Here is a 27,671-nt window from a genome sequence, read left to right on the forward strand (position 1 = left end):
GATATCCGCCAGGCCAACCATGGCCATATACCAACTTAGGCCAAAAGTCTAAGCTTGGGGGAGTACGTATTTCCCACCGACATTACATTCATGTTCACACACTCATTGCTAGATGTCGGTGCTCATACTTTTTCATTGTATCATCCATGCTAGTTTATTTCCCTTTTTATGCTTTCTTCTTGTGTGCTTAATAAACCTTAAGAAAAACAAAAAAATAGTTGTAGCTTTTAGCTAGTTTTAATTTCTATGCTTGTAGTAGTAATTAAAAAGAAAACCTAAAAAGATTTCCTGTTCTTCTTTTGCTTGTTGGGAGCTTTCCCGTGTAAATAGTTTTATTTCTTTTCCTTTCTTTGGGGTTCTATAGGAGAAGATCATGATTAAATTGTTAAAGTGGCTCTTATATGCATTATTGTTGATCTGACAAAAGATCCCATATTGCCTTGTCTTCTCCTGTTTATTGAATGCTTGCAGATTCCAACTTAGTCCAATGCCCGTGCACTATTATTATTATCCACATCATTCGGTCGTGCAAGTGAAAGGCAATTATGACGATATATGATGGACTGATTGAGATAAGAAAAGCTGGTATGAACTCGACCTCTCTTGTTTTTGTAAATATGATTAGTTCATCATTCCTGATTCAGCCTACTATGAATAAACATGTTTGCAATGACAACTAGAGATCATAGTTTCTTGTGCCATGCTTGATTAGCTAGGAGCTTATAATGGTTTACCTTGTGTGCCAACATGCAATTAAAATGGTTGTGATGTGGTATGATAGGGTGGTATCCTCCTCTGAATGATTCGAGTGGCTTGACTTGGCACAAGTTCACGCATGTAGTTGAAACAAAATCAACATAGCCTCTATGATATTTATGTTCATGGTGGATTATATCCTACTCATGCTTGCATTCCGTGTTGATTAATTTCATGGTGGATTATCAACTGAATTGCTTGAGGACAAGCAAAGGTTTAAGCTTGGGGAAGTTGATACGTCTTTGTCGTATCTACTTTTTCAAACACTTTTGCCCTTGTTTCGGACTCTAACTTGCATAATTTGAATGGAACTAACCCGGACTAACGCTGTTTTCAGCAAAATTGCCATGGTGTTATTTATGTGCAGAAACAAAAGTTCTCGAAATGACCTGAAACTTCACGGAACGTCTATTTGGAAATAATAAAAAATCCTTGCAAAAGATGAAGACCAGGGGGCCCACACCCTAGCCACGAGGGTGGGGGCGCGCCTGCCCCCCTAGGCTCCCCCTACCTCGTGGGCCCCCTGGAGCTCCTCTGACCTCAATTCCAACTCTATATATTTGCTTTTGAGGAGAAAAAAATCAGAGAGAAGGATTCATCGCGTTTTATGATACAGAACCGCCGTCAAGCCCTAAAACCTCTTGGGAGGGCTGATCTGGAGTCCGTTCGAGGCTCCGGAGAGGGGAATCCGTCGCCATCGTCATCATCAACCATCCTCCATCACCAATTTCATGATGCTCACCGTCGTGCGTGAGTAATTCCATCGTAGGCTTGCTGGACGGTGATGGGTTGGATGAGATCTATCATGTAATCGAGTTAGTTTTGTTAGGGTTTGATCCCTAGTATCCACTATGTTCTGAGATTGATGTTGCTATGACTTTGCTATGCTTAATGCTTGTCTCTAGGGCCCGAGTGCCATGATTTCAGATCTGAACCTATAATGTTTTCATCAATATATGAGAGTTCTTGATCCTATCTTGCAAGTCTATAGTCACCTACTATGTGTTATGATCCGACAACCCTGAAGTGACAATAATCGGGACCACTCCTGGTGATGGCTGTAGTTTGAGGAGTTCATGTATTCACTATGTGTTAATGCTTTGGTCCGGTACTCTATTAAAAGGAGGCCTTAATATCCCTTAGTTTCCGCTAGGACCCCGCTGCCACGTGAGGGTAGGACAAAAGATGTCACGCAAGTTCTTTTCCATAAGCACGCATGACTATATTCGGAATACATGCCTACATTACATTGATGAATTGGAGCTAGTTCTGTGTCACCCTAGGTTATGACTGTTACATGATGAACCGCATCTGGCATAATTCTCTATCACCGATCCATTGCCTACGAGCTTTCCATATATTGTTCTTCGCTTATTTACTTTTCCGTTGCTATTGCTATCATCACTACAAAATACCAAAAACATTACTTTTGCTACCGTTACTTTTGCTATCGTTACCACTACTATCATATTACTTTGCTACTAAACACTTTGCTGCAGATATTAAGTTTCCAGGTGTGGTTGAATTGACAACTCAGCTGCTAATACTTGAGAATATTCTTTGGCTCCCCTTGTGTCGAATCAATAAATTTGGGTTGAATACTCTACCCTCGAAAATTGTTGCGATCCCCTATACTTGTGGGTTATCAGTCCTCTAGAAATTCAGTTGATAAACTGAAAGTGATAAAGAAATTTTTTTACAAACTCTGTTTGCTCTTGTTGTTGTAAATATGTAAAGCCATCATTCAAGTTTTCACCAAAGATTATGAACTAACCATATTCACAATAACAATTAGGTCTCATGTTTACTCATATCAATGACATAATCAACTAGCGAGCAATAATAATAGATCTCGGATGACAACACTTTCTCAAAACAATCATGATATGATATAGCAGGATGATATCTCGCTAGCCCTTTCTGAGACCGCAAAACATAAATGCAGAGCACCCTTAAAGATCAAGGACTGACTAGACATTTTAATTCATGGTAAAAGAGATCCAGTCAAGTCATACTCAATGTAAACTAACAGTAATGAATGCAAATGACAGTGGTGCTCTCCAACTGGTGCTTTTTAATAAGAGGATGATGACTCAGCATAAAAGTAAATAGATAGGCCCTTCGCAGAGGGAAGCAGGGATTTGTAGAGGTGCCAGAGCTCGGTTTTGAAATAGATATGAATAATATTTTGAGCGGTATACTTTCATTGTCAACATAACAACCAAGAGATGGCGATATCTTCGGTTCCCAAACAGAATGGTAAAGTTTATACTCCCCCTCCACCAACAAGCATCAATCCATGGCTTGCTCGAAACAACGAGTGCCTCCAACTAACAACAGTCCCGGGGGGAGTTTTGTTTGCAATTATTTTGATTTGATTTGCATAAAGCATGGGACTGGGCATCCCGGTGACCAGCCATTTTCTCGTGAGTGAGGAGCGGAGTCCACTCCTCTTAAGAATAACCCACCTAACATGGAAGATACGGACAACCCTAGTTCATACATGAGCTATTCGAGCATACAAAACAGAATGTTTATTTGAAGGTTTAGAGATTGGCACATACAAATTTACTTGGAACGGCAGGTAGATACCGTATATAGGTAGGTATGGTGGACTCATATGGAATAACTTTGGGGTTTATGGAATTGGATGCACAAGTAGTATTCCCGCTTAGTACAGGTGAAGGCTAGCAAAAGACTGGGAAGCGACCAGCTAGAGAACGACAACAGTCATGAACATGCATTAAAATTAATCAACACTGAATGCAAGCATGAGTAGGATATAATGCACCATGAACATAAATATCGTAGAGGCTATGTTGATTTTGTTTCAACTACATGCGTGAACATGTGCCAAGTCAAGCCACTCTAATCGTTAAAAAGAGGATACCACCCTATCATACCACATCACAACCATTTTAATAGCATGTTGGCACGCAAGGTAAAACATTATAAGCTCCTAGCTAATTAAGCATGGCACAAGCAACTATAATCTCTAATTGTCATTGAAAATATGTTTCTTTCATAATAGGCTGAATCAGGAACGATGAACTAATCATATTTACAAAAACAAGAGAGGCTGAGTTCATACCATCTTTTCTCATCTCAATAAGTTCATCATATAATCATCATTATTGCCTTTCGCTTGCACGACCGAATAGTGTGGATAATAATAATGGTGCACATGCATTGGACTAAGATGGAATCTGCAGGCATTCAATTCAAGAGAGAGGACAAGGTAATATGGGCTCTTTTGTCAAATCAACAATAATGCATATAAGAGCCACTTTAACATTTTAATTATGGTCTTCTCCTCTCGACCCCCAGATAACAAGAAAAGAAATAAAACTATTTACACGGGAAAGCTCCCAACAAGCAAAAGAAGAACGAGAAATCTTTTTGGGTTTTCTTTTTAATTATTACTACTACAGCATGGAAAGTAAACTAACTAAAAGCTACAACTAATTTTTTTCTTAAGGTTTATTAAACACATAAGAAGAAAGCATAAAAAGGGAAAGAAACTAGCATGGATGATACAGTGAAAAAGTATGAGCACTGACAACTAGCAATGAGTGTGTGAACATGAATGTAATGTCGGTGAGAAATACGTACTCCCCCAAGCTTAGGCTTTTGGCCTAAGTTGGTCTATGGCCATGGCTGGCCTGGCGGATATCCAAAGTTGTAGTTGGGGTCGTACTGAGATGCAATAGCTATTGGCCTCCTGAGCTGCCGCTTGGAGACGGGCCGTCTCCGTCCTCCTCTTATACCCGTCCACCTCCTCCCTGGTTATAACATATCTCCCTTTTGCCTGAGAGTCAAAGAAAGTAGGAGCAGGGAGAGCGACGTGATAGGTGCGTCGTCTGTCAAAGATTAGTCGGTACTGGAGGAACTGATCGTTCCTCTCAACAAACTGATGACGAACCATAGCATCATAATATTATTAAGTAGGAGGCAACTCAATATCATATCCACATATGGGTATCTCAAGAAAGTTAGCTATACGAGTTGCATAAATTCCACCAAAGAAACCTCCATGAATACGATTATTATGCAACCTACGTGCAACAATAGCCCCCAAGTTGTATTGTTTATCTCCTAAAACAGCGCTCCTGAGAACGCTGAGATCAGGTACACACATGTGACATGCTTCATCTTTACCATTTATGCACCTAGCTATGAAGAGAGCAAAATAATGTATAGCAGGAAAATGAATGCTCCCTATGGTAGCTTGTGTTATATCTCTAGATTCCCCCACAGTTATACTAGCAAGAAAATCTCTAAACTCAGATTTGCGAGGCTCACTAGTGCTGCCCCATTGTGGAAGTTTGCAAGCAGTATTAAAATCCTCTAAGTCCATAGTATAAGAATTTTCATGAAGATCAAATAGGACAGTTTGAGAATTGCATGATGATGAAAATTCAAACCTTCTCACAAAGGAATCAGTGACATAGTGGTATTGGCGGCACTTATCTGCCTCGAAGCTCTCAAGATCGGCATTACGCACATACGCGTTAAATTCTTCCTTGATTCCTGCTCGATCCATAAAGTCCTATAACGGCCATTCACAAGCCCACACCTGAGCTTCCCTCGGTGGTTCATCGTCGGCATCGCGTATTGCATCCTGGGTCCTTGCTTCCTTGAAGGACCACCTTGGTACATTTTTCTAAACATATTTCTTCCTCTGAAAAATTTCTGAAATTTTAGTAACTTCAAAATAGAAGTGAACCAAACTCAACAAAATTGATAGCAACTACTCCCACAAGTGCCTAGAGGATATATCCTGCATTAAAACTACCTTTGACCATATAAATTTGACATGCAAGCTCAAGAACAGGGTCACCTAAGCAGCAAAAATATGCAATGAATAAAGCACTAGAACAAAAACTAATTGGACCATTGGAGGAGTCACATAGCAAGGAACAATCCCCCAAAGCAGTTTTTTGAATGGAGCTTTGAGCAAGGAGATCGAAAAATGGCAGCAAGATGAGCTTGGACTCAGGTTTGAGCTGGTTGGTGATTTTTGTGGGAGGGAGAAGGAGTGTGTGGTAGCTGGAATAAGTGGAGGGGAGCCACCGTGGGCCCACGAGGCAGGGGGCGCGCCCTCCACCCTCGTGGCCAGGTGCTTGCTCCCCCTACTGTGTTCTCACTGCCAGATATTCTCAAATATTCCATAAAAAATCATATTTAAATTTCAGGGCATTTGGAGAACTTTTATTTTCGCGGTATTTTTATTGCATGGATAATTCAGAAAACAGACAGAAAAATACTATTTTTGGTTTATTTAATATAAATAACAGAAAGTAAAAAGAGGGTACAGAGAGTTGTGTTTTCTAAATTCATCCATATCATGCTCATCAAAAGGAATCCACTAACAAGGTTGATCAGGTCTTGTTAACAAACTCATTCCGAATAACATGGAACCGGAGAATTTTCGAATAACATTAGGTTACCTCAACGGGGATATGCACCTCACCAACAATAAGAATATCACATTTCTTCTTGACAACAGGAAGAGGAAATTCAAAACCTCCAATAGTAATTGTTGAAAATTTTCCAATAGAGTTTATACTGTGAACTCGAGGTTGTTTCCTCGGAAAGTGTACCGTATGCTCATTACCATTAACATGAAAAGTGACATTGCCTTTGGTGCAATCAATAACAGCCCCTGCAGTATTCAAAAAGGGTCTTCCAAGAATAATGGACATACTATCGTCCTAGGGAATATCAAGAATAACAAAGTCTGTTAAAATAGTAACGTTTGCAACCACACCAGGCACATCCTCACAAATACTGACAGGTATAGCAGTTGATTTGTCAGCCAATTGCAAAGATATTTCAGTAGGTATCAACTTATTCAAATCAAGTCTACGATATAAAGAGAGAGGCATAACACTAACACCGGCTCCAAGATCACATAAAGCAGTTTTAACATAGTTTCTTTTAATGGAGCATGGTATAGTTGGTACTCCGGGATCTCCTAGTTTCTTAGGTATTCCACCCTTAAAAGTATAATTAGCAAGCATGGTGGAAATTTCAGCTTCCGGTATCTTTCTTTTATTAGTAACAATATCTTTCATGTACTTAGCATAAGGATTCATTTCAAGCATATCAGTCAAACGCATACGCAAGAAGATAGGTCTAATCATTTCAGCAAAGCGCTCAAAATCCTCATCATCCTTTTTCTTGGATGGTTTAGGAGGAAAAGGCATGGGTTTCTAAACCCATGGTTCTCTTTCTTTACCGTGCTTCCTAGCAACAAAGTCTCTCTTATCATAATGTTGATTCTTTGATTGTGGGTTATCAAGACCAACAGCAGGTTCAATCTCTACATCATTATCATTGCTAGGTTGAGCATCAACATGAACATCATCATTAACATTATCACTAGGTTCATGTTCATTACCAGATGGTGTTTCAGCATCAGAAATAGAAATATCATTAGGATTCCCAGGTGTGTCAACAACAAGTTCACTAGAAGCATGCAAAGTCCTATCAATTTTCTTTTTCTTCTTCTTAGAAGGACTAGGTGCATCTACATTATTTCTCTGAGAATCTTTCTCAATTATCTTAGGATGGCCCTCAGGATACAAAGGTTCCTGAGTCATTTTACCACCTCTAGTCATAACTCTAACAGCATTATCATTTTTCTTACTATTTAATTAATTGAGCAAATCATTCTGAGCCTTAAGTACTTGTTCTACTTGAGTGGTAACCATAGAAGCATGTTTACTAATAAGTTTTAGTTCACCTTTAACATTAGTCATATAATCACTCAAGTGTTCAATCATATAAGCATTATGTTTCAATTGTCTACCAACATAAGCATTAAAATCTTCTTGCTTAACCATAAAGTTATCAAACTCATCTAAGCCTTGGCTAGCAAACTTAGTAGGAGGGATTTCAGCTTTATCATATCTATAGAGAGAATTTACCTTTCCTACCTGTGTCGGGTTATCAAGACCGTGTATTTCTTCAACAGGCGGCAAATTAAGACCATGTATTTCTTCAATAGGAGGTAAATTCTTAACATCTTCAACTTTAATACCTTTTTCTTTCATAGATTTCTTTGCCTCTTGCATATCTTCAGGACTGAGAAATAGAATACCCCTTTTCTTCGGAGTTGGCTCAGGAGTTGGTTCAGGAATTGGATCAGGGATTGGATCAGTGATACGTCTCCAACGTATCTATAATTTTTGATTGCTCCATGCTATTATATTATCTATTTTGGATGTTAATGGGCTTTATTTTACACTTCTATATCATTTTTGGGACTAACCTACTAACCGGAGGCCCAGCCCAAATTGCTGTTTTTTTGCCTATTTTAGGGTTTCGAAGAAAAGAATATCAAACGGAGTTCAAATGAAATGAAACCTTCGGGAACGTGATTTTCTCAACAAACGTGATCCAGGAGACTTGGAGTGGGTGTCAAGAAACAACGAAGGAAGCCACGAGGCAGGGGGCGCGCCCTCCACCCTCGTGGGCCCTCCATTGCTCCACCGACATACTTCTTCCTCCTATATAAGTCCACGTACCCCCCCAAACATCCAGGAGCAACATGAAAACCTAATTCCACCGCCGCAACCTTCTGTACCCGAGAGATCCCATCTTGGGGCCTTTTCCGGAGCTCCGCCGGAGGGGGCATTGATCACGGAGGGCCTCTACATCAACTCCATGGCCTCTCCAGTGATGTGTGAGTAGTTTATTTCAGACCTACGGGCCCATAGTTATTAGCTAGATGGCTTCGTCTCTCTCTTTGGATCTCAATACAAAGTTCTTCTTGATCTTCTTGGAGATCTATTCGATGTAATCTTCTTTTGCGGTGTGTTTGTCGAGATCCGATGAATTGTGGGTTTATGATCCAGATTATCTATGAACAATATTTGATTCTCCTCTGAATTCTTTTATGTATGATTGGTTTATCTTTGCAAGTCTCTTTGAATTATCAGCTTGGTTTGGCCTACTAGATTGATCTTTCTTGCAATGGGAGAAGTGCTTAGCTTTGGGTTCAATCTTGCGGTGTCCTTTCCCAGTGACAGCAGGGGAAGCAAGGCACATATTGTATTGTTGCCATCGAGGATAAAAAGATGGAGTTTATATCATATTGCATGAGTTTATCCCTCTACATCATGTCATCTTCCTTAAAGCATTACTCTGTTCTTATGAACTTAATACTCTAGATGCATGCTGGATAGCGGTCGATGTGTGGAGTAATAGTAGTAGATGCAGAATCGTTTTGGTCTACTTGTCGCAGATGTGATGCCTATATACCTGATCATACCTAGATATTCTCATAACTATGCTCAATTCTATCAATTGCTCGACAGTATTCATTTACCCACTGTAATACTATGCCCCCCGGGATCTATCTTCCATCATATTAATCTTCCAACACTTAGTTATTTTCTTTGCCGTTTATTTTACTTTGCATCTTTATCATAAAAATACCAAAAAAATTATCTTATCATATCTATCAAATCTCACTCTCGTAAGTGACTGTGAAGGGCTTGACAACCCCTTTATCGCATTGGTTGCGAGGTTCTTATTTGTTTGTGTAGGTGCGTGGGACTTGAGCGTGATCTCCTACTGGATTGATACCTTGGTTCGCAAAAGCTGAGGGAAATACTTACGCTACTTTGCTGCACCACCCTTTCCTCTTCAAGGGAAAACCAACGCAGTGCTCAAGAGGTAGCAATCAGGAAGTGTCCAATTATTTTCATTAGTCAACATATTACTCAATAGATTTCAGCTTCATCTGGTGTTCTTTCCCTGAAAACACAACCAGCACAACTATCCAGGTGGTCTCTGGAAGCATCGGTTAGTCCATTATAAAAGATATCAAGTATTTCATTTTTCTTAAGAGGATGATCAGGCAAAGCATTGAGTAATTGGAGAAGCCTCCCCCAAGCTTGTGGGAGACTCTCTTATTCAATTTGCACAAAATTATATATGTCCCTTAAAGCAGCTTGTTTCTTATGAGCGGAGAAATATTTAGCAGAGAAGTAATAAATCATATCCTGGGGACTACGCACACAACCAGGATCAAGAAGATTAAACCATGTCTTAGCATCACCCATTAATGAGAACGGAAATAATTTAACGATATAATAATAGCGAGTTTTCTCATCATTAGTGAACAGGGTGGCTATATCATTTAATTTAGTAAGATGTGCCACAACAGTTTCAGATTCATAGCCATATAAAGGATCAGATTCAACTAAAGTAATTATATCAGGGTCGACAGAGAATTCATAATCCTTATCAGTAACAAAGATAGGTGAAGTAGCATATGTAGGATCATATTTCATTCTAGCATTCATAGTTTTTTGTTTCAGCTTAGCTAAAAGTTTCTTAAGATCAGTCCTATCATTGCAAGCAAGAAAATCTCTAGCAGTTTCTTCATCCATAACATAGCCCTCAGGCACAACAGGTAATTCATATCTAGGGGAAGAATCTTCATCATCACTTTCATCAATATTATCAGTTTCAATAATTTCATTCTCTCTAGCCCTAGCAAGTTGTTCATCAAGAAATTCACCAAGTGGCACAGTAGTATCAAGCATAGAAGTAGTTTTATCATAAGTATCATGCATAGCAGAAGTGGCATCATCAATAACATGTGACATATCAGAATTAATAGCAGAAGCAGGTTTAGGTGTCGCAAGCTTACTCAAAACAGAAGGTGAATCAAGTGCAGAGCTAGATGGCAGTTCCTTACCCCCCCCCCCCTCATAGTTTCGGGACAAATCTTGGTTCTTGGATCTTTCAAGTTCTTCATAATGATAAGAAAATATAAATCCCAAGTGACTAAAAGAATAGAGCAATGCTCCCCGGCAACGGCGCTAGAAAATAGTCTTGATAACCCACAAGTATAGGAGATCACAACAGTTTTCGAGGGTAGAGTATTCAACCCAAATTTATTGATTTGACACAAGGGGAGCCAAAGAATATTCTCAAGTATTGGCAGTTGAGTTGTCAATTCAACCACACCTAGAAACTTAATATCTGCATCAAAGTGTTTAGTAGCAAAGTAATATGATAGTAGCGGTAACGATGGTAAAAGGTAACGGTAGCAAAAGTAATATTTTTGGTGTTTTATAGTGATGATAACAATAGCAACGGAAAAGTAAATAAGCGAAGAACAATATATGGAAAGCTCATAGGTAATGGATTGGTGATAGAGAATTATATCGGATGCGGTTCATCATGTAACAGTCATAACATAGGGTGACACAGAACTAGCTCCAATTCATCAATGTAATGTAGGCATGTATTCCGAATATAGTCATACGTGCTTATGGAAAGAACTTGCATGACATCTTTTGTCCTACCCTCCCGCGGCAGCGGGGTCCTATTGGAAACTAAGGGATATTAAGGCCTCCTTTTAATAGAGTACCGGAACAAAGCATTAACACATAGTGAATACATGAACTCCTCAAACTACAGTCATCACCGGGAGTGGTCCCGATTATTGTCACTTCGGGGTTGCCGGATCATAACACATAGTAGGTGACTATAGACTTGCAAGATAGGATCAAGAACTCTCATATATTGATGAAAACATAATAGGTTCAGATCTAAAATCATGGCACTCGGGCCCTAGTGACAAGCATTAAGCATAGCAAAGTCATAGCAACATCAATCTCAGAACGTAGTGGATACTAGGGATCAAACCCTAACAAAACTAACTCGATTACATGATAAATCTCATCCAACCCATCACCGTCCAGCAAGCCTATGATGGAATTACTCACGCACGGCGGTGAGCATCATGAAATTGGTGATGGAGGATGGTTGATGATGACGATGGCGACAGATTCCCCTCTCCGGAGCCCCGAACGGACTCCAGATCAGCCCTCCTGAGAGAGTTTAGGGCTTGGCGGTGGCTCCGTATCGTAAAATGCGATGAATCCTTCTCTCTGGGTTTTTTCTCCCCGAAAGTGAATATATGGAGTTAGGGTTGAGGTCGATGGAGCGTCAGGGGGCCCATGAGGCAGGGGGCGCGCCCCCACCCTCGTGGACAGGTGGAGACCCCCCTAACGTGGATCTTCCTTCCAGTATTTTTTATATATTCCAAAATAATTCTCCGTTGATTTTCAGGTCATTCCGAGAACTTTTATTTCTGCACAAAAATAACACCATGGCAATTCTGCTGAAAACAACGTCAGCCTGGGTTAGTTCCATTCAAATCATGCAAGTTAGAGTCCAAAACAAGGGCAAAAGTGTTTGGAAAAGTAGATACGACGGAGACATATCAATCAACTGCCAAATGGCCGGCTTGGGGGCTGTTCCAATGGCGACAGTATTCCGGACCCCTGTGAGCCGCCGAACCGTGTTGCAATCTTCATGGCCAGTACACAACCTGTGCAGCACTCATCAACAACAGCAGAGTTGATTTTCGGGTTAGCAGCGGCAGCGGCTGCCGGGGCAGGAGGCCCTGAGCGCCCGCTGGCTCAGGTCTTAACCGACTTACTGGACAAGCTGACAACACTGTTGACAGCGGTGGTTAACCCGGCGGATCAAGATCAGCATAATGCGGCAATCACAAAGCTGTGTGATGAGATAGTGCAGGCCAAGGAGTAGCTAAACGCGGAAAACGCCAGGAGGGCCGAGGAGCAGACCGCTTTGGATGCTCAGGCTCAACGGATTCAGTCACAATCTTACCAGCTCATGTTAGATCAGAACGCTTCCAATGAAGTCATGAGGAGGAGGCATCAGACTCGTCTGCCTTCGGTTTATGAGGCAAGGACTCTCTTTAATACGCCAGGGGCAGGAACCAGTAACCCGGCAGTAGCAAACCAGGTCGAGGCGCCTGGGACGGGTATGCCGGTTCAGCCACGTACAACAGACCCTCCCCGTCAGAACAATAACCCGCTGCAGCACGTGCCAACACCTCCGGGTTGTTATTCTAACCCTTTGGATAACATGATCGCTGCGGCGTCACAATTGGCGGCTCTCCCGGTTGACGGTGAGTCACCAACGGCGGTTGAGACATGGAGGGCCAGAGAGCTTCTCCAGACGGCACTAACTCAGCAGCAGGCTTATTCTTACAGTCGTGATAGGATTCATTCCACCCCTCGCCCGAGCTGAAGTTACAACAAACATCTTGATGAGCCGGCAGAGTCAAGCAGTGGACGGAACCATAACCCGCCGCGCGGGTATAACCCGGCGGGCGGTGGCGCTGATGCTTAGAATGTGGTGGATCAAGGTAGAGCGTGTCGAGAGGATGAGCTGGCGGCTCAGTATACGACTCGTCAACCAACTCCGGTTCATCCAACCACCTCTGTGGAGCCAGGTGTAACCTTTAGAAACTTGGGCGTGCCATGCTTAGTGCCGGATCTGCGTAACGAGCACCTACCCAAGGATTTCAAAGGTCCTCGCAAGGTGCCTAACTATACAGCCGATTTAAGTCCTGAGGCATGGATTGAGAGTTATGAGATGGCCATGGAGTTGCTTGATGTCAGCGAGGCTGCATGTGCTAAATATTTCCCCCTGATGTTAGAAGGGACGACCCGCACTTGGTTGAAGGGGCTTCCTGCCAATTCCATCCGGTGATGGGCCGAGTTAAAGGCCCGGTTCATCTAGAACTTCAAAGATACATATAAACAGCCCATGTCAACTGTGGATCTGGCCTCCTGTGTTCAAGAAGAGGGTGAGTCAACAACCCATTGGGTGTGTCGGGTCTCAACAATCTTGCACTCGTCGGATCGCATCAATGCCGACTCAGCGGTGTTGATGTTGGAGAACAATTGTCGTTTCACGCCCTTGAAGCAGAAAGTAGGGCTGCTCAAACGCCACTACAATGACATGGGGACGCTCATGGCGGCTCTGGTTAAGTATGCTGACTCTGATAGTACCAAAGACCCCGAGTCTGATGACGAGAAAACGGGGAAGGGAAAGAGGAGCGGCAACGCCAAAGGGCGGCAGTATAACCCGGGAGGCAATGGTAAGCGCAAGGCTGATAATAGTTTTGACTTTGTGGCTAACACCAATGCATAGAATAATGGTCAATGTCGTAAGGTTAAACCGCCCCCATGGGCCAGAGGATCCGGTATAAATCTTGAATATATGTTAAATCATCCTTTCCCAAAACATGGTACGAAAGAAAGACCATACAGGCACCTATGGAAGGATTGTCACATTATGAAGGAGTACAAGAATTCCAATCTTTTTCATGACATCCATGGGCCAGGTGGCGGTTCTGGGCCCGGCTCTCACGATCCGGGTTATGGCGGTGGCGGTTCTAACTCTGGATTCCAAGGAAATCAAGGTAATCACAACAACCAGGGTGGTTACAACCAGCAGAGTAATCAAGGGGGTCAGCAGCAACAACAGTCTGGTTATTAGAGCAACCCAAAGCAGTTGAATAGTGGGCAATATCATGTGTTTACCACTAGCTTGTGTAAGCGTGACTAGAAGCTTCATAAGAGATTAGTCAATGCTGTTGAGCCGGTGGTTCCTCGTTATCTGCGTTGGTCTGAGCAGCCCATCGTGTGGAGTTGGGAAGATCACCCGCCCTGGGTTGATAATCCAGGTCATTTGGCTTTGGTGGTCGCACCTCAAGTCGGAGGGTATAAGTTTACCAAAGTACTCATGGACGGAGGGAACATCATCAATATCCTTTATTATGAAACTTTCCGTCGCATGGGGTTGACTGATAAAAATCTTAAGCCGTCAAACACTGTTTTCCATGGCATGGTGCCTGGTAAGTCGACATATCCAGTTGGTAAGATAGCTCTGGAAGTTGTTTTTGGAGATGATCATGACTCTAGGTCAGAGACGTTGACCTTTGAAGTGGTCAAGATCCACAGCCCATATCACGCTCTGTTTGGACGGCCGGCTTATGCCAAGTTCATGGCGCGGGCGTGTTATGTGTATCTGCAGCTCAAGATGCCGGGTCACAAAGGAACCATTACAGTGCATGGGAGCCGTAAGATAGCTCTAGAATGTGAAGTAGGGGATGCGGCTTATGCTGAGTCGGTTTGTGCAATGGAGGAGTTAAAATTTTACAAGGACAATGTTGACCCGGCAGATATGACATCTTTGAAAAAGCCAACCACAAAGCATGATCTAGTTTTAAAATTTAAATCGGCATATGATACCAAGATGGTTGATTTTGTCCCTAGCGACTCATCCAAGCAGTTCAGTACCAGTGCTAATCTGGATCCGAAATAGGAAAGCGCGCTCATCGAGTTCATCTGTGAGAACCGGGACATCTTTGCATGGAAGCCTTCAGACATGCTGGGTGTACCGAGAGAACTCGCTGAGCACACTCTTAATATTGACCCAAAGTTTAAACCGGTCAAACAGTTCCTTCGCCATTTTAATGAGGAGAGACGGAAGGCCATCGGAGAGGAGGTAGCCCGGCTCTTGGCAGCTGGGTTTATCATTGAAGTTTTCCATCCTGAGTGGTTGGCTAACCCGGTGCTAGTACTTAATAAGAACGGCACTTGGTGTATGTGTGTGGACTACATGGATTTAAACAAGGCTTGTCCAACTGATCCTTTTGCTCTCCCTCGTATTGATCAAATTATTGATGCTATGGCGGGTTGTGAGCATTTGAGTTTTTTGGATGCTTACTTTGGTTATCATAAGATCAAGATGGCAGTTAAGGACCAGGAGAAGACAACTTTCATAACTCTTTTTGGAGCCTTCTGCTATGTGTCTATGCCTTTTGGGCTCAAGAGTGCCCAGGTGACTTATCAAAGATGTGTGCAAAATTGCCTTCATAATCAAATTGGGCGTAATGTTCATGCTTATGTGGATGACATTATGGTAAAGTCCAGAGAGAAAGAGACATTGATAGATGATTTTAAGGAAACCTTTGATAATCTCAGGGTTTACAAGATGATGCTTAACCCGGCCAAGTGTGTTTTTGGTGTGCCGGCAGGCAAGCTCTTGGGTTTTCTGGTGTATAATAGGGGCATTGAAGCTAATCCGGAGAAAATCAAGGCCATTACTTCTCTGGCTAAGCCGGTGTGTGTCAATGATGTGCAACGTATGGCAGGCCGTATTGCGGCGTTAAGCCGGTTGGGAGAGAAAGCTATCCCTCTGTATCAGATGATGAAAAAGACAGATAATTTTGTTTGGAGTGATGCTGCTAATGAAGCATTTGAGGATTTGAAGAAACATCTGGTTGAGTCGCCCGTGCTTGCCGCCCCTATTGATAAGGAGCCTTTGTTGTTATATGTGGCTGTTAATAGCCGGGCTGTCAGTGTTGCCATTGTGGTAGAAAGAAAGGGGGCAGGCAAGGAATATCCGGTTCAAAGGCAGGTTTATTACATCAGTGAGGTGCTTATTGAGTCCAAGCAGAGATATCCGCACTGGCAGAAGCTTGTATATGGGGTGTTTTTAGCCAGTCAGAAGCTTAAACACTATTTTCTGGGTCATCCCGTCACCGTGGTTAGCTCTGCTCCTTGGGAGATATCATCCAAAACAGGGAGGCAACTGGCCGGGTTGCTAAGTGGGCTACTGAGCTTGGACCTCACGGGTTAAAATATGTGCCTCGCACGGCCATCAAGTCTCAGGCACTGGTGGATTTCATCAACGATTGGACAGAGCTGCAGATGCCTAAGGAAAAGCCAGATAACACGTATTGGACTATTCAATTTGATGGGTCTAGGCAATTGGAGGGCTCGGGGGCTGGAGTTATTCTTGCTTCCCCTCGAGGTGATAAATTTTGTTATGTTCTCCGTTTGATGTTTCCTTGTACTAACAATGCAGCTGAGTATGAGGCCTTACTCCACGGTCTTCGGATGGCTAAGGAAATGAATTTAAGCCGGGTTAGCTGCTTTGGCGACTCAGACTTGGTGGCTCAGCAAGTCTCTGGTACTTGGGATTCTAAGGATCCACTCATGGCGGCTTATCGATGAGAGGTGGACGTTATTGCTAGTCATTTCAAAGGCTATCAAGTTGAGCACGTTGATTGGAGGAAAAATGAAGCGGCAGACACTTTAAGCCGGTTGGATTCTCAACGTAAGCCGGTGCCGCCTAATGTCTTTCTTGACGTTTTGCATAACCCGTCGGTCAAGTTACCTACAGAGGAGGATTTGGCTATTCCTGACCCGAAAGCTCGGTTAGTAGTGGCGCTTCATGTAATCCCGGATTGGACAGTACCTTACTTGGCTTTTATGACCCGGGGCGAGTTACCAGAGGATGAAACCTTAACCAGGCAGATAACCCGGTGGTCTAAGTCAATGACAATTGTTAATGGAGAGTTACATCATCGCAGTGTCACAGGGGCATTTCAACGTTGTGTTTCTCCAGAAGAGGGTTGTGAGATCTTACGAGAGATTCATGAAGGAGATTGTGGTCATCGTGCCGGTTCACAATCCCTCGTGGCCAAAGATTTCCGTCATGGGTTTTATTGGTTAACAGCTCATGCTGATGCAGAGGACCTTGTCAGCAGGTGTGATGGATGTCAGAAATTTGCACGACGAGCCCATGTGCCGGCTCAAGAATTGAGGATGATTCCAATTACTTGGCCGTTTGCAGTTTGGGGACTTGATATGGTTGGACTTTTCAAAAGATCCAAGGACAAGAAGACCCACCTTTTGGTGGCGGTTGATAAGTTCACTAAGTGGGTAGAGGCAGAGCCAGTCAGTAAGTGTGATGCAGCAACGACGGTTCAACTCATGAAAAAGGTGATCTTCCGTTTTGGCTTTCCACACAACATTATAACAGACAATGGCACTAATCTCTCTAAGGGTGCTATGGAAGAATTTTGTCAACATGAGCATATCCGACTCGATGTATCGTCAGTGGCTCACCCCCAATCCAATGGTCAAGCTGAGAGAGCAAACCAAGAGATCTTGAAAGGCATCAAACCCCGGCTTATGGTTCCCCTGCAGAGGACGCTGGGTTGTTGGGTGGAGGAGTTACCTTCCGTGTTGTGGAGCATCAATACCACCCCAAACAGATCTACGGGATATACACCTTTCTTCATGGTTTACGGAGCAGAGGTAGTTCTCCCTAGTGACATCCGTCATGACTCACCTTGTGTCGAGGCTTATGTTGAAGCTGACAATGAAAGAGCACGTCAAGACGCACTTGACCTGTTGGATGAGTAGCGTGACATTGCAGCGGCTCGTTCGACGATTTACCAGCAAGATCTGCACCATTAACACAGCCGCCGGGTTAAAACCAGAACTTTCCAAGAAGGCGATCTGGTGCTCTGGCTTATCCAGGATCAGACCGATATACAGGTTATCCCCACCTTGGGAAGGACCCTTTGTGGTCAGCAAGAATCTAAACAACGGGTCATATTACCTTATCGATGTTCAAGACCACAAGGACTCACGCACGTCGAAGGAAGAGACCCGCCAGCCCTGGAATATTGCTCACCTTAGGCCTTACTACACTTGAGCCACTTGCTCTTCCAATATACATATTTTGACAATGTATATATTATGATCGATATAATAAAGCCGGCATCCCTGCTAAAGCAGGGCCTCTGTCGTTTTCTCCTCTTTAAATAATGAGTTTTTGGTCGCATGGGGGCTTCCGCTTTATACAGCAAAGTTATGATTACCCTTTGATCCGGCTTATAGGCCACATAAAAAAACTTGGGGGCTTACTACCCAGGTTAAAGGGACCAAAGAGAGTCTGTTGCAAAAGCACAACTCAAACATAGGTACCCCTTGAGCACAGCTCAAAATATTGCTTGGGGGCTCTTTTGTTCTAAAGAACAAAGAGTTCATAACCTTGTGATAGGCTATAAAAGCCAGGCTTGGAAGCCAGGTGTATTCACCTAAAACCCCGGGTTATCCTGCCTGTATGCCAGATGCTTCTCCATCAGGTAATCCTGATTGACCCGTCGAACTCTTAACTGTAGCGACCTGACCCGAATGGATCACGTCTACTGTGCTACGGTGTCATCCCTGGATCAGTAATGCTGACACCACACAGTACATCGAGGTTTTATAGCAGAGTTGCAATCACACACTTATTACATCGATGGCCGAAAAAGGACTTATTACAATAAATATGGCTGAAGGCCATCTAATATCGATAAGAGCGGAAGACTCAGAAGATAAATGGGTCCATCAACTCCAGCGGCATCACTGAGTATAGAACCACGACCTAAAACACCTCAATCGTCGTCTGAAAAGTCTGCAACATCAGAAGTTGCAGCCCGAAAACGGGTCAGCACATGGAATATGCTGGCAAAGTAACACATAGAGTAATGGAATGAAACAGCTATACTATATGCATATATGGCTGGTGGAAAGCTCTATGGTTACAGTTTTGCGTAAAGCCAGTTTTTCCCTACTGCAAAGGAATAATTTTATTTAACTATCATGGTGGTTGTGAAACATTGAGAATGGTTGACAGCATTCTCAATCCCAATTAAAAATAATTAAAACCCAATAACATTAATTAGAGGTAACACGTTGAGATTCACATGATATTCAAGTACTAGATACTCAAGTTGTCCATAACCGGGGACACGGCTAATCATGATTAGTTTGTACACTCTGCAGAGGTTTGCGCACTTCTCCCCACATGACTCGATCGCCTCCGTTTGTTTTCTCGCACTACATGGTGTTTGAGAAACGGATGACTGAGACATAGTCTTTTAGAAGCACTAGCACCTTACTTGTGGGGTAGACCGGTACACCTACATCCCCTACATCTGCTAGTCCACCCCGTAAGAGTTCGCACAACTTAGTCAACTATGCCAGAGCCCATAGTAGCATGTGGCTGCACACGGAAGTTTCTAGCATGAAAGATCTTATGATCCCTTTGAGCCTGGGTGGCGGTCCGAAAAAAAACAGGCAAGTCCTGATAGACATCAGGTGCCTCAATCCACCCAGATGTGTGTTTAAGTTGCCACCTTAGATAAACCATTAAAATTATCAATCTCACATCTGTCATGGATATCACTCACCCAATCCACGTCTACTAGCATAGCATGGCATAATAAGCAAACATAGAAGTAACTCCCAAAGGTTTCATAATAATACAGGTAATAGGTACTACCTCATCTACTTCCCATCCCACAATTTAATTAGATCCTAATCATGCAATGTGTGAGGATTGATCTAATGCAATAAAACATGGGTTGTAGAAAAGGTATGATCAAAGTGTCACTTGCCTTGCTGATGATCCGCGAGTCCTAGGGTTTCGAAGTAACAAGCGGCGCAATCCGGGTAATCTATCACAGACAAACAACAAGCATACAATAATTACTCATCTAATGCACAGGTAAAACTCGAACAAGAGATCGAACCAAGTAGTTCAACTTAAGAACTCCGGTTGCAAAGAAAGAACGAAAAACAAATGGCGGAAGAAAACAACTCGGTTCTAGCAAGTTGAATCTAGGTCAAAATTTTACTATAGCAAAAGCTTGTTCAAGTTGATTAGACGGAACGGCGGTTTCGAGACAAAACACCAGGCGCTTGAATCACCTGATTCCGATAAACGAGCGAAAAGAAAGACTAGAAAGAAGATCGGATCTGAGATCGCGATCGCGGAATAAATCTGACGAGAAGAAAAAAAGAAGAACGGTTAAACGAACGGACGTCGTTAACCTAGAAGAATCCGGTGATCATGTTCGTTAGGACGAACGGTCCGGCGAACAGTCCAAAGGCAACTAAATCGGAGAAGAAAACGAATCCGATCTAGGGTTTCGGAGAAGAAAACCGAACGAAAAACCGATCTAGAAAACCGGAACGGTTTAGAGAAGAAAAGAATCGGAACGATTAGAAGAAAACGATCCGAGAAAAAGAATAGATGTAGCGCGGGGCTACCTCCGGCGAGGTCTCCGGTGAGGGGCTCCAGCGGCGGCGGCGGCGTGGCGTGGGTGGAGCTCTAGGCTTTGGGTTTGATGATTTAGAGGGGGGGTGCTTGGGTATTTATATGGGTGAGGGGAGACAAAACTTGGGGTAGGGGACAAGAATTAGACTAGGAATAGGAAAAGATCTAGAAATAGAAAAGGAATATACGGAAGTAGGACAAAAGTCCTACTAGGATTCGGTTTAGAGCAATAGGCGAGGCGGCGGCCTCCTGCGCCTGCGCCTGGCGCGCGGCTCCCTGGGGCGGTGGCCTTTGGCCGTGGCCTTGGCCGACTGGGCCTTTGGCCCAAGGCGCTGGACTTTGATTTTTTTTAAACGGTTCCGCGCTCGGAAAAACACAGAGAAACAAAATCTATCGGACTCCAAAACTAATAAAGTAAATTTTCCTCGACTCCTAAAAATGAGCCGAACAAAATGAACTTTTCTCCGGACCTAAAATGCAATTTTCGAAAACGCGCATTTTCCCTATCCAAATAAAATGCAAATAAACTCCGGCAAACAAACTTTGATCTATTTATTAAATCTTCATTTTTCCTAAATTTGGGAAGTCATATTATTCCCTCTCTCATATATTTTGACACCGGAAAATAATTGAAGATAAAATAAATAAATCAAATGATCCTCTTTTTCAAAATTTGAGAAAACTCAAATATGAAAATAACGAAATCTCCAACTCTCTCCGAGGGTCCTTGAGTTGCGTGAAATTTCTAGGATCAACCAAAATGCAAGAAAAATATGATATGCATGATGATCTAGTGTATAACATTCCAAATTGAAAATTTGGGATGTTACAAACCTACCCCCCTTAAGATGAATCTCGCCCTCGAGATTCGGGTCGGCTAGAAAATAGGTGAGGGTGGTCCTTGAGCAAATCTTCCTCTCTCTCCCAGGTGGCTTCATCCTCTGAGTGGTGGTTCCACTGAACTTTGCAAAACTTGATAACCTTGCTGCGAGTAACTCTACTGGCAAACTCGAGAATCTTGACTGGCTTCTCCTCATACGTTAGGTCATCCTTTAACTGAATCGCTTCAAGCAGTACGGTATCCCTTAGCGGTACCTCCGCCATCTCGGCATGACATCTCTTCAGCTGAGACACATGGAATACGTCATGAACTCCTGACAGTCCCTCTGGTAATTCCAACTTATAAGCGACTTCTCCCATACGTTTCAAGATCTTAAATGGTCCAACGAAACGCGGTGCTAACTTTCCCTTAACTCCAAAGCGCTTAACTCCTCGAAGTGGGGATACTCGGAGATAAACTCTGTCTCCAGTTTCGTAAACTATCTCCTTGCGTTTTGAATCTGCGTAGCTCTTCTGCCTGGACTGGGCTACCTTGAGCCTGTCGCGAATCAACTTAACTTTCCGTTCAGACTCCTTAATCAAATCTGGTCCAAAGAACTGACGGTCTCCAACTTTGTTCCATGACAACGGTGTCCTGCACCTCCTTCCGTATAAAGCTTCGAAAGGGGCCATCTTCAAACTGGTTTGGTAACTGTTGTTATAAGAAGACTCCGCATACGGCAAGTTTTCGTCCCAACTTGATCCATAATCTAGTGCACAAGCTCTCAGCATATCTTCCAAAATCTGATTGACTCTCTCGGTCTGTCCATCCGTCTGTGGGTGAAAAGCTGAGCTGAACTCTAGTCTGGTTCCTAAAGTTTCATGCAACTGATTCCAAAACTTTGAGGTAAATTGGGTTCCTCTATCTGATACGATACTCCTTGGAACTCCATGCAAACAAACGATTCTAGTCATGTATATCTTTGCCAACTTAGCACTGGTGTAAGTGGTCTTAACTGGAATGAAATGTGTTACCTTCGTCAAACGATCAACTACTACCCATATCGAGTCATATCTTGCTTTCGTCCTGGGTAGTCCTGTGATAAAATCCATGCCTATCTTATCCCACTTCCATTCAGGTATCGGCAATGGTTGTAACAATCCTGCTAGTTTTTGATGTTCTGCCTTTACTCTCTGACATACGTCACAAACTGCTACATAGGCTGCAATATCCTTCTTCATTCCGGTCCACCAGAATGTTTCCTTTAAATCCAAATACATCTTGGTATTCCCTGGGTGAATCGAATATGGTGAATCATGTGCCTCTTGCAAAATCAACTTCCTGATCTCCGGGTCATTGGGCACATAAACACGGTCCTCAAACCATAGGGTATCGTGCTCATCCTCACGAAATCCCTTAGCTTTTCCTTCGCTCAGTTTCTCCTTTATAGCAGCAATCTCCTTGTCAGATTTCTGAGCTTCTCTGATCTTATCCATCAATGTTGACTGAATCTCCAATGCTGCTACATAGCCTCTCGGAACTATTTCCAAACATAGCTCACGAAGGTTTTCTGCTAATTCCTTTGGTATTTTCCCCATCACTAGGGTATTGACATGGCTCTTACGGCTCAATGCGTCAGCTACTACATTAGCCTTTCCGGGATGGTAATGCAATCTCATGTCATAATCCTTGATGAGCTCCAACCATCTCCTTTGTCTGAGGTTCAACTCCTTCTGAGTGAAAATGTACTTCAAACTCTTGTGATCCGTGTACACCTCACAATGATTTCCAATGAGGAAATGTCTCCACGTCTTCAATGCATGCACTACGGCTGCTAACTCCAAATCATGCGTGGCATAATTCAACTCATGAGGCTTCAGTTGTCGTGACGCATACGAAACAACTCTCCCTTCCTGCATAAGCACTGCTCCAAGTCCTCGACGTGAAGCGTCGCAATACACCTCATAATCCTTGGTCTGATCTGGCAAAATCAATACCGGTGAGGTAACCAATCGTTTCTTCAACTCCTGGAAACTAGCCTCACACTCCTCAGTCCATTTGAACTTAGTATCCTTCTTCAACAATTCAGTCATAGGCTTTGCAATCTTTGAAAAGTTCTCAATGAATCTCCGGTAGTATCCTGCGAGTCCAAGAAAACTCCGGATCTCTCCAACTGTTGTTGGTGCTTCCCATTCGGTTACGGTCTCAACCTTTGTGGGGTCAACTGCTATACCTTCTCCGGATATAACGTGTCCGAGGAATCCAACTTCCTTCAACCAAAACTCACATTTGCTGAATTTGGCGTATAACTGATGTTCCCTTAGTTTCTCCAAAACCAAACGCAAATGTCCCTTATGCTCCTCTTCATTCTTTGAATAAACCAGGATGTCATCAATGAACACTACGACGAACTTATCCAAAAACTCCATAAACACTTTGTTCATCAGGTTCATAAAATAGGCAGGTGCATTAGTCAATCCAAATGACATAACGGTATACTCATACAGTCCATATCTTGTGGTGAATGCTGTCTTAGGAATGTCCTGCTCTCGAATCTTCAATTGGTGGTACCCTGATCGCAAATCGATCTTGGAAAACACTTTAGCTCCTTGCAATCGATCAAACAGATCGTTGATCATTGGCAGTGGGTACTTATTCTTGATGGTTACTTCATTCAATCCCCGATAATCAACAACCATCCTTAATGATCCATCCTTCTTTTCCACTAGAAGTACGGGTGATCCCCAAGGCGAAGAACTTGGGCGAATGTAACCTTTATCCAATAACTCCTTAATCTGATTCTTAATTTCCACCAAATCCTTTGCTGGCATCCGGTACGGTCGCTTCGATATTGGGCTTGTACCTGGCAATAACTCAATCAAAAACTCAATGTCTCTATCCGGTGGCATGCCTGGTAATTCCTCAGGAAATACATCAGGAAAATCCTTTACCACTGGTACTTCCTCCTGCACAACTCCTGTTAGGCAATTTACTTGGGTCCTGTTTGGCACATGCCGGGATACATACTTGATCCTTCTTCCTTCTGGTGTGGTAAGCAAAATTGTCTTACTGGCGCAATCGATGTTTCCTCCATACATCGACAGCCAATCCATACCAAGAATCACATCCAACCCTTGGGATTCCAGAATAATTAAATCCGTTGGGAATACATGCCTTCCTATACTCAATGGTACTTGGAAACATCCTTGTCTGGCCATGTATTCTGCTCCTGGCGAGCTTACTAGCATAGGTGTTTTAAGAATCCTAGTGGGCAGGCTATACTTTTCCACAAATCCCCTTGATATGTATGAATGCGATGCATCAGTATCAAAAAGAACGAGTGCAGTAAATGACTTAACCAAAAACTTACCTATTACTGCATCGGGCTGATCTTCAATCTCCTCCACATTAACGTGGTTCACCTGTCCCCTATTGAAAGGGTTCGGCTTCTTCCCAGAGCTTCCATTGCCATTTCCATTCTGGCCTTCGAGACATTCATTGGCATAATGTCCGGTCTTCGAACACTTGAAACAGGTGACTTGACTCAGGTCTCTCTTGGTTGGGGTCGATGGGGTGGTCCGGTTCTGGCCGTTGCTTCCTCCATTCCCATTACCATTCTTGTGGCCATTATGGTTGTGTGAGCTACCTCCTCCATGGGTATGCTGAAACTGAAATCCCGGTTTAGGGGTAAAACGGGGCTTCTGCTGGGCTCCAGAGTTATACTTCCCCTGTCCATACTTCCTCTTACGGTTCTCAATCTGCTGTTGCCTCCCTTCTATCATGATGGCACGATCTACCAACTCCTGGTAGTTGTTGAAACTCGCTACCATCAACTGCATGCTTAGTTCATCATTCAGTCCTTCCAGAAACTTCTCCTGCTTAGCTGCATCCGTAGCAACGTCATCTGGGGCATAACGTGCTAACTTGCTGAAGTCGTCAACATACTGACCAACTGTCCTTCCTCCTTGGCGTAAGTTGCGAAACTCACGCTTCTTTATGGCCATAGCTCCTGCTGAAACATGGGCAGTGCGGAAAGCTTGCTGAAACTGATCCCATGTGACAGTGTCAACTGGGTAAGTGGCTGTGAAATTCTCCCACCATGCTGCCGCGGGTCCGTCAAGCTGGTGAGCGGCAAACTTCACTTTCTCACCATCCGTGCATCCTGCAGTGGTCAACTCCCTTCCTATCTTGCGGAGCCAATCGTCTGCTACTATTGGCTCGGTGCTACTGGAAAACACCGGCGGGTTCAGCCTAAGGAAACGGGCTAAGTGGTCAACAGGTGGTGGTGGTGGTGGGTTGTTGTTGTTGTTCTGCTGATTCTGGACTAACATCTGCATCAATTGATTCTGCTGCTGGATCAACTGAGTGAGCTCCAGTGGAAATCCATTGTCACGTCTCGGAGGCATCTGAGGGTTTAGAAAAGACGAGATATAAGAATAGAGGGGTCTAAAGGGAAAACACTACCCATATGCACATGAGGCAAAAGCACACAAAATCACTTCAATCAATCAAACAAGGGCTTACAAACGGTCTAAAACTATCGCAAAAGTGCTCGACTATAATGTTTTACATGGGGGAATACTACTACTATCTGGTGGTCATCTAGAAATTTGAACCGGAGGAAGACTCCATGATATCTGCTCCAGCTTCGTCTTCAAAGTCGGGTTCACTTGGATCCGAATCGGTGTCGTCGATGATGATGTAGTTGTCCGGACATGCGACGTACTCGTCTTCTTCCTTGGTTGCTAACTTCCTCTTGAGTTCTTCAATCTCCTGCTTAAGATCGCCATTGTGTCTTGCTAGAGCTACGATCTCGTCCATGTAGTCCTTGAATGTAGACTTCAGTTCTACTTCTAGCTCGATGATCCTTGCCTTCGCATTCTTCAACTCTATCATATCATTGCACATCTGGTTCTCGTGGCGTCGAATGTGCTGGTTTAACTCTTGGATGAATGCTGCAATGGACCTATCCTTCTTGGTGCTGACTAACTCCCATTATTCATCTCGGCGTCCGCAAATCTGGTAGATAGTGTCCTTGAGGTCTTCTTGATAAACTTCTCCAATGCATCCTATGGTGATATGAGCTGCCATGCTCCTTCCTAGACTCCAGGTTGGTGCATTGAAAACACTATCTATGGGCTTCGTGATTGGCGCGAATGTCCTTCCCGGAACATGAGCTTGAATCTTCCAGCGCTCCTCTTCAGGCAGAGTGGCGTTGAAGGTTCCCGTGAAGCTTGGTAATCCAATGTTCAGGTACTTGGTGACTTCCTTCAGGTGAAATCCAAAAGGTGTGCCTTCATCCGGTTGAGCGTACTTAATCTTCGCGTGCGTCATCCTAATAGAGTAGAAAAGATGAGGAGTTAGAAAATGAGAAGAGAAGGGTGATCTATGGCTTTAACTTAGTGGTCGTGTCCTACAGTCAGCGTGTGCTCTGATACCATCTCTGTAGCGACCTGACCCGAATGGATCACGTCTACTGTGCTACGGTGTCATCCCTGGATCAGTAATGCTGACACCACACAGTACATCGAGGTTTTATAGCAGAGTTGCAATCACACACTTATTACATCGATGGCCGAAAAAGGACTTATTACAATAAATATGGCTGAAGGCCATCTAATATCGATAACAGCGGAAGACTCGGAAGATAAATGGGTCCATCAACTCCAGCGGCATCACTGAGTATAGAACCACGACCTAAAACACCTCAATCGTCGTCTGAAAAGTCTGCAACATGAGAAGTTGCAGCCCGAAAACGGGTCAGCACATGGAATATGCTGGCAAAGTAACACATAGAGAGTAATGGAATGAAACAGCTATACTATATGCATATATGGCTGGTGGAAAGCTCTATGGTTACAGTTTTGCGTAAAGCCAGTTTTTCCCTACTGCAAAGGAATAATTTTATTTAACTATCATGGTGGTTGTGAAACATTGAGAATGGTTGACAGCATTCTCAATCCCAATTAAAAATAATTAAAACCCAATAACATTAATTAGAGGTAACATGTTGAGATTCACATGATATTCAAGTACTAGATACTCAAGTTGTCCATAACCGGGGACACGGCTAATCATGATTAGTTTGTACACTCTGCAAAGGTTTGCGCACTTTTCCCCACATGACTCGATCGCCTCCGTTTGTTTTCTCGCACTACATGGTGTTTGAGAAACGGATGACCGAGACATAGTCTTTTAGAAGCACTAGCACCTTACTTGTGGGGTAGACCGGTACACCTACATCCCCTACATCTGCTAGTCCACCCCGTAAGAGTTCGCACAACTTAGTCAACTATGCCAGAGCACATAGTAGCATGTGGCTGCACACGGAAGTTTCTAG

This window comes from Triticum urartu, chromosome 6A (assembly GCF_056163025.1).
Source record: "Triticum urartu cultivar PI428250 chromosome 6A, HENAU_Tu73, whole genome shotgun sequence".
Taxonomy (NCBI): Eukaryota; Viridiplantae; Streptophyta; class Magnoliopsida; order Poales; family Poaceae; genus Triticum; species Triticum urartu.